Genomic DNA, 7,724 nt, shown 5'->3' with positions numbered 1-7,724 from the left:
CGATCTTCTGCTATCTTTGCCATCCCTGGACACGTGTTTTGGGGTTATCACCCCTCGTCAGCAGGGATAGGCCGTGTTCTGGGGTTGCCGATGGCTGCCAAATATCTGCCAGGTTTAGTACCACTCAGGCGTGGGATCCCAGGCTCGTCAGCCAACTGCTCAAGGGAGCTTTAATGTTACAAATGGGGGTGGGGTCGCACACTACTCACACACCGGCGGTGTCGCCCCTAAGGACTCTGGTTAATGTAGTAACGTGTTCCCGATGCATCATCTTTCGATCTTCTGCTATCTTCGCCATCCCTGGACACGTGTTTCAGGGTATCACCCCTCGTCAGCAGGGATAGGCCGTGTTCTGGGATTGCCGATGGCTGCCAAATATCTGCCAGGTTTAGTACCGCTCAGGCGCATAGGTGCGGGATCCGAGGCTCGTCAGCCAACTGCTCAAGGGAGCTTTAATGTTACAAATGGGGGTGGGGTCGCACACTACTCACACACCGGCGGTGTCGCCCCTAAGGACTCTGGGTAATGTAGTAACGTGTTCGCGATGCATCATCTTTCGATCTTCTGCTATCTTCGCCATCCCTGGACACGTGTTTCGGGGTATAACCCCTCGTCAGCAGGGATAGGCCGTGTTCTGGGGTTGCCAAATATCTGTCATTCCTAGTAGTTGCATGAAAGTCCTGACTGCTATGTATTGGTTGGTCTGAAACTGTAGTAACAGTTTGAATATTTTGAACTCTGACAGCATTGGGAGAGGCTAGAGCTGTGGGAGTGTTTAGAGTTGCTCCTAGATAGGACTGTATTTGAAGAGGCTGAAGATGGGACTTTTGCGCATTGACCGTATAACCCAATTAGTGGAGTAGGTCTAACGTAGCCGGAGTATGTTGTAAACACTTTTGGTGTGTGCTAGGTTTGGCGAGTCAATTGTGTAGGTATGGAAAGACATGAATTTTTTGTCTTCTGAGATGAACATTTTATGAAAACTCTGGGGGCAGTAGTCACCCAAATGGGAGTACTTTGAACTGATAGTGTTTCCTGCTATTACAAATCTGAGATATTTGCGATGTGCTAGGTGAACCAGGATGCGAAAGTACGTGTCTTAAGTCCAGTGTGGACATAAAATCGCCTTGCTGTATAAGTGGAAGCACTTGTTGAAGCGTAACCATATGGAAATATTCTGACAGTATGTACAGGTTTAACATTCTTAGGTCCAAAATTGGTCTTAAGGAGCCGTCCTTTTTGGGGATTAGAAAGTATAGAGAGTAAACTCCTGAACCTTGGTGCCATAATGGAACTGGTTCTATGGCTTCCTTTGTTAAAAGAGCTTGTACCTCTTTTTTGAGGAGCAGTAGGCGCTCTGATGAGAGTTTGAGAGCACAAGGTGAAATATTGGCAGGATTGCCGGTGAGCTCCAGGCAATAACGATGTCGGATAATGTCTAGTACCCATTTGTCTGAGGTTATCGACAGCCAAATGAAGAACAATTGTTGAAGTCTTCCCCCAACAGGTGTTCAATGATCAAAATTACATCGAAAGCATTAAAAGTATATGTGCAAATAAAAAAATAAGAAATTTTAGTTAACATCTTATGTGCATCATTAATGTTGCTCCGATTTTTAAAATTGCATAGCTCGTTGCTATTAAGTGGTATTTAGTTGGAGCTTTTTTTACCAATCATGTATTTCTAAATATTTTAAATTGTAACGATTTTAAGTAATCATATACAATAAACTATTGAATTGATGTGAAATTTTGCCTCTATTGTGCTAAGAGAGAGGGGTGTTCTTTGTCGTTGCTGACAACGTCATGGTGATCAACAGCACCCATTTACTTATTTCTCAGCTTTCTTTGATTCAGCTGTTGCAGAAGTGGCTATGGAACAATCTAATATTTGGTTGGGGCATCCTGTGGCCTTATTTGTACCCCATTCAACTGAATTTGTTTAACGAGATGTAAAACACATTTGGCAAATGCCACACTTACATACTGTGCAATGAACTCGATTGCTACTACCAGCATATGCATAAAAAGGTGAAGATCTTTGAATGTTGCCACATTATTGTCTTTGTCTTCCAGCAAGATGACCAGGATTGTATACATGCGACAGAATTCTGCACAAAGCTTTGCCCAGACATCAAGGTTGCATCGCTGGAAAATTGTGCTAATGTATTTTTTGTAGATGGTCTTGCTTAAGAGATAATGCAAGAAATTAAAGGTCTGCATATACTGTGTCCACCACTGAAAGAGTAACTGAAGCCTCTGCGTGGACGGAGTGTTGAACAATGCAAGCACTGACCCAGAGTCAACTGATCTGGATTTAATCCATCATCATTCTTTAGCTCACTCTGCCACCCCAGTTCAGACATGGCCATAAGCATATCAGTCTGACCCTGTGCCTCATGGGAACAGTCCAGCCCGAACTGCCAAGCCAGTCTGACCCTGTGCCTCATGGGAACAGTCCAGCCCGAACTGCCAAGCCATGTCTTCCATGGCCATTTGACTGGGGTGAGTGCTTGCAATGTTCAACTTCGTCCATCATCCCCTTTGGTTTTGCTTTGTTCGCCCTAAGTTGGCAGGGTATGGCCAGACGTGGGTCCCTTGCTCACTTTGCCACTGGATTCAAGCTAGCCTGGCTGATGTCGGCTGATCAACCAGAAACCAGTCCCAGGATGCTTGTTTCCGGTCCAGGGAAGACATGGCTTGGCAGTTCAGGCTGGACTGTTCCCATGAGGTAATGTTCAACCCTCCGTCCATCATCCCCTTTGGTTTTGCTTTAGGTCTGATATTAGCAAAGGAAAGTGGGGTCTTCTAAGGTAATCAACACACAGTATGCACTTCTATACACAGAATATACAAGACTGTATATTTGATATATTTATTGTTTCACAGGGAGAGCATGTGAAGGGCAAACCAGGACTTTTCCTTGGTACCACCACATTAATGTAGTAACTAGTCAAACCCAAAGTGCACACACAAACAGACATACACTCACTTACCAGTCACAACCAAGATAACACGCTCATAAGTTAATTGAATATGCTGATGTGGAGAATGCAGACCTTTTCAACATGACTTGTATGTACAGGAACCATAGGCAGATGAGGGAAACATTAATTTTCTGAAAAAAAGTGAAAAACTGCACAAGTAAAAATTGTACAATGCATTAGAACTCCCAAAGGCTATTTTCTAGGGCTGGGCGTAGTGCCACTACGCACACTACGCAGAATTTTGAGGAGAAAAAAAGCGGAAAACGAGGGCACGTCCAGAGGGTCCGTGTGTCCGGGACAGGGGTCCCTTGTGCCTGGGCAGACTCCCTGATCTCCCAGGGCCGGTTGGAGCCCGGGAGCCCTGCAGCCCCGGAGCCCTGCAGTCCCCGAGCCCTGCAGCCCCCAGAGCCCTGCAGTCCCGGAGCCCTGCAGTCCCGGAGCCCTGCAGTCCCAGAGCCCTGCAGTTCCGGAGCCCCCGAGCCCCGCAGTCCCCGAGCCCCGGAGCCCTGCAGCCCCGGAGCCCTGCAGCCCCAGAGCCCTGCAGCCCCAGAGCCCTGCAGCCCCAGAGCCCCGCAGCCCCAGAGCCCTGCAGCCCCAGAGCCCTGCAGCCCCAGAGCCCTGCAGCCCCGGAGCCCTGCAGCCCCGGAGCCCTGCAGCCCCGGAGCCCTGCAGCCCCGGAGCCCTGCAGCCCGGAGCCCTGCAGCCCCGGAGCCCTGCAGTCCCCGAGCCCTGCAGCCCCCAGAGCCCTGCAGTCCCGGAGCCCTGCAGTCCCGGAGCCCTGCAGTCCCGGAGCCCTGCAGTTCCGGAGCCCCCGAGCCCCGCAGTCCCCGAGCCCCGGAGCCCTGCAGCCCCGGAGCCCTGCAGCCCCAGAGCCCTGCAGCCCCAGAGCCCTGCAGCCCCGGAGCCCTGCAGCCCCGGAGCCCTGCAGCCCCGGAGCCCTGCAGCCCCGGAGCCCTGCAGCCCGGAGCCCTGCAGCCCCGGAGCCCTGCAGCCCCGGAGCCCTGCAGCCCCGGAGCCCTGCAGCCCCGGAGCCCTGCAGCCCCGCAGCCCTGCAGCCCCGCAGCCCCGGAGCCCCGCAGCCCCGGAGCCCTGCAGCCCCGGAGCCCTGCAAGGGCAGGCGGGAGCCCTGCAAGGGCAGGCGGGAGCCCTCCGCGGAGGCTCAGGGCAAGCAGATTGGCGTAATTTCGGTCCCGGCCATCTGGTCGCCCCTCTCGCCTCGGCCATCTGGTCGTGCCCAATACTTTCCTATGGGGCAACCAGATGGCCGGGCTTTCCTGGAAGTCCCAATGAGGTGCCATTCGCATCCCGGATCCCAGGCAGGGCTCCAGGAGGTCGGGCACATTTGCGCCCTGGGTCCCCTCGAGTGCACGGATTACAAGAAATGGGGGTAATTTTCCTCCGGATTACTAGGGGCAAGGGTATGCCCGGACACCCTCTTGGGCCTGGTGGTTCCCTGCCGGGGACCAGATCGGCTGTGTTCCCGGGCAACACCTCCCAGCGTCTGGGGCTCCCTCCTCCGGCCCGCAGCGTGGCAAAGTACCCGGGACGGGCTCCATGGGTCCCGGGCCCTGCAACCCAGCAGCCCCAGAGCCCTGCAGCCCCGGAGCCCTGCAGCCCCGGAGCCCTGCAGCCCCGGAGCCCTGCAGTCCCTGGAGCCCCGGAGCCCTGGAGCGTGGGCAGGCGGGAGCCCTACCACGAAGGCCTCGGGATGGGCAGATGGGGAGTCCTTTTGGTCCCGGCCATCTGGTCAGCCCTCTCCCCTCGGCCATCTGGTCGCCCGCAATACTTTCTTATGGGGCAACCAGATGGCCGGACTTCCCTGGAAGTCCCGATTAGGTGCCATTCGCCTCCCGGATCCCAGCGAGGGCTCCAGGAGGTCGGGTACTTTCGCGCCTTGGGTCCCCTGAGCCTCGCGGTGCGCACTTGTTCCCAGAAAGAGGGGTGGCCTTCCTCCGGATTACTAGGGACAAGGTACTCTGGGACCCCTCACGGCCTAGCAGTCCTCAGCCGGCAGCTGGCTGGGCCAGGATGCCGCCCCAGCCCTGAGTCCGTCCTCTGTCCTGCCACATGGCAGGATGCCCTGGACGGGGTCCGGGAGGGCCCGGGGAGGTGTACCCTGCACCTCCGTGCCTAGAGGGCCCCCTTACTAGCTCCAGGGGCCCGGCCGGGACCCGGGTGGGTGCTCCATCCCTGGGCCCTGTCCCCCGGCCTACCACACTGCCAAAGGCCCGGGCCGGCGTTCCGTTGTACCCGGGGAGTCTCCCCTTGATTGTCTTGGTGCAGGAGCTCCATCCGGGGCCCCTGAAGGCCCCTCAGGGGCCCTGGGGAGGGCGGCCTCCCCACTCGGGGCTCCGTCCTGGATCCTGCCGCGTGGCAGGGTGCCCGGGATGGTGTCTGGCAGGCCCGGGGAGGCTTCCCCTTCGCTTCCAGGCCTGGGAGCCCCGGCTGGGTCCAGGGGCCCCGGCAGACCCCGGACCCTGTCCCCGGGCCTGCCGCACTGCCAAAGGCCCTGGACGGGGTTCCGTTGTGCCCGGGCAAGCCTCCCCTGCTTGTCAAGGTATGCGCGGGCCCCGGGCCGGAGGGCCTGTCGGGACCCCCTTGAAGCCTCCATGGCTGGGGCCCAGCTGGGGCCCCAGGCCTCCGGTCCGCCGTGCCCCGGCGCCCGCTCACTCCTTCGTTGGGACACAGGGTGTCCAGATGGCTTCCCTTTCATGCCCGGCCATCTGGACGCCCAGATCCCCTCGGCCATCTGGTCGCCCTCAATGCATTCCTATGGGGCAACCAGATGGCCGGGCTTCCCTGGAAGTCCCGAGAGGTGCCATTTGCTTCCCGGATCCCAGCGAGGGGTCCAGGAGGTCGGATACTTTCGCGCCTTGGGTCCCCTCTGTCAACTCGAGGGAATGGACTACAAGAAAGGGGGGTAATTCTCCACCGGATTACTAGGGAGAGGGTCAGTCAGACCTCCGGCGATTCTGAATAAGGGGAAGGCAGTCCTGGGGCCTGCCCGCCGGGGCCTCCAGGGGCCTGGGTACGCTCCTGCCTCTCAGCCCCTTGCCGATGGTCCTTTTTCTCCGAGTCTTCTCAGGCACTCCCCCGTGAGGTTCGGCCATGCTGAGAGGGGGAAGGCAGCCCCGGGGCCCGCCTGCCAGGGCCCAGGGACGCTCCTGCCTCTCAGCTCCTTGCAGATGGTCGTTTTTCTCCGAGTTTGCTCAGGCAGACCTCTGTGAGGTCTGCCCATGCTGAGAGGGAGAAGGCAGCCCTGGGGCCCGCCCCCAGGGGCCCGGGGATGCTCTTGCCTCTCAGTCCCTTGCCGATGGTCCTTTTTCTCAGAGTTTTCTCAGGCAGTCCTCCGTGAGGTCCGGCCATGCTGAGAGGGGGAAGGCAGCCAGGGGCCCGGGGCCGCTCCTGCCTCTCAGCTCCTTGCCGATGGTCGTTTTTCTCCGAGTATGCTCAGGCAGACCTCCGTGAGGTCCGGCCATGCTGAGTGGGGGAAGCCAGCCCCGGGGCCCGCCCACAGGGCCCCCAGGGGCCCGGGGACGCTCCTGCCTCTCAGCCCCTTGCAGATGGTTGTTTTTCTCTCAGTTTGCTCAGACAGACCTCCGTGAGGTCTGGCCATGCTGAGAGGGGGAAGGCAGCCCCGGGGCCCGGGACGCTCCTGCCTCTAAGCCCCTTGCCGATGGTCCTTTTTCTCCGAGTTTGCTCAGACAGACCTCCGTGAGGTCCGGCCATGCTGAGAGGGGGAAGGCAGACCTGGGGCCCGCCTGCTGGGGCCCCCAGGGGCCCGGGGACGCACCTGCCTCTCGGGCCTCTTGCCGATGGTCTTTTGTTCTCGGAGTCTGCGTGCACCGGCAGCAGGCATGCAGGGGATGCTAAGCCAGTGTACCCCCCCTGTGCAGGGTGGCCTGCCAGGGGATGCCCCGGCTGTACTCTGATCGATTGGGCACTCTCGGTCTGTTTAGGGATGGACTGCTTGGCCAGCCTCGGCTGTTTCAAGCAAAGAGCTTCCACCCTGCATGGACTGTCTGACTCTAGGGAAAGCCTGCCGCATGGCGGTTAGGTTGTTCACCCTACCCAGCAGAGCGAAGGCTGAGCGGCCCTGGCAGCTTGTGGCCCCCAGTGGTCTACTTCGAGCGGAAGGGGCCAGGTGGTGCCAGGCCCTCGGATGCTGCCTGGCCGGCAGGTCTGTGGGCCCTGTGTGCCACGCTGTTTCCCCACTCTGCCCAGCACGTTTCCACAGCAGCTCGGAACGCCTGTTCCGAGGGGTGCCGCTGCCCCCAGGCTCCGGCACCCCTGCGTCTCACTCAGGCTGCGCCTTGGCCTGCCGGTGCCCATGTGACCGGCGCACCTCTCCACACCCCTCCAGTGAGCCCTCTCGCCCAGGTGGGTGGGCTCCTTACCCTGACAGGCTTCCGAGAGACGGAGGGTTGCATGAAGGTTGCCGGTCAGGGAGATGGGCACGCGGCTCCCACCCTGTCGTCAGGTGCGGCTACCTGATTGATCCTGCCAGTAGCATATGCTTGTCTCAAAGATTAAGCCATGCACGTGTAAGTACACAGGCCGGTACAGTGAAACTGCGAATGGCTCATTAAATCAGTTATGGCTCCTTTGATCGCTCCATCTGTTACTTGGATAACTGTGGTAATTCTAGAGCTAATACATGCTGATGTGCGCTGACCTCCCGGGATGCGTGCATTTATCAGACCAAGACCAATCCGGGCTCACCCCGGCCGCTTTGGT

General features: G+C 58.1%; 1 pseudogene; it reads left to right on the top strand.

The window, feature by feature from the left end:
• Positions 1-7,474: 7,474 nt before the first annotated feature.
• LOC147702554 (18S ribosomal RNA) overlaps positions 7,475-7,724 on the top strand; it is a 2,155-nt pseudogene continuing 1,905 nt past the window's right edge.

Source organism: Lissotriton vulgaris, chromosome 7 (genome assembly GCF_964263255.1).
Source record: "Lissotriton vulgaris chromosome 7, aLisVul1.2, whole genome shotgun sequence".
NCBI classification, from domain to species: Eukaryota; Metazoa; Chordata; class Amphibia; order Caudata; family Salamandridae; genus Lissotriton; species Lissotriton vulgaris.
This window is presented reverse-complemented; position numbering and strand designations above follow the sequence as displayed.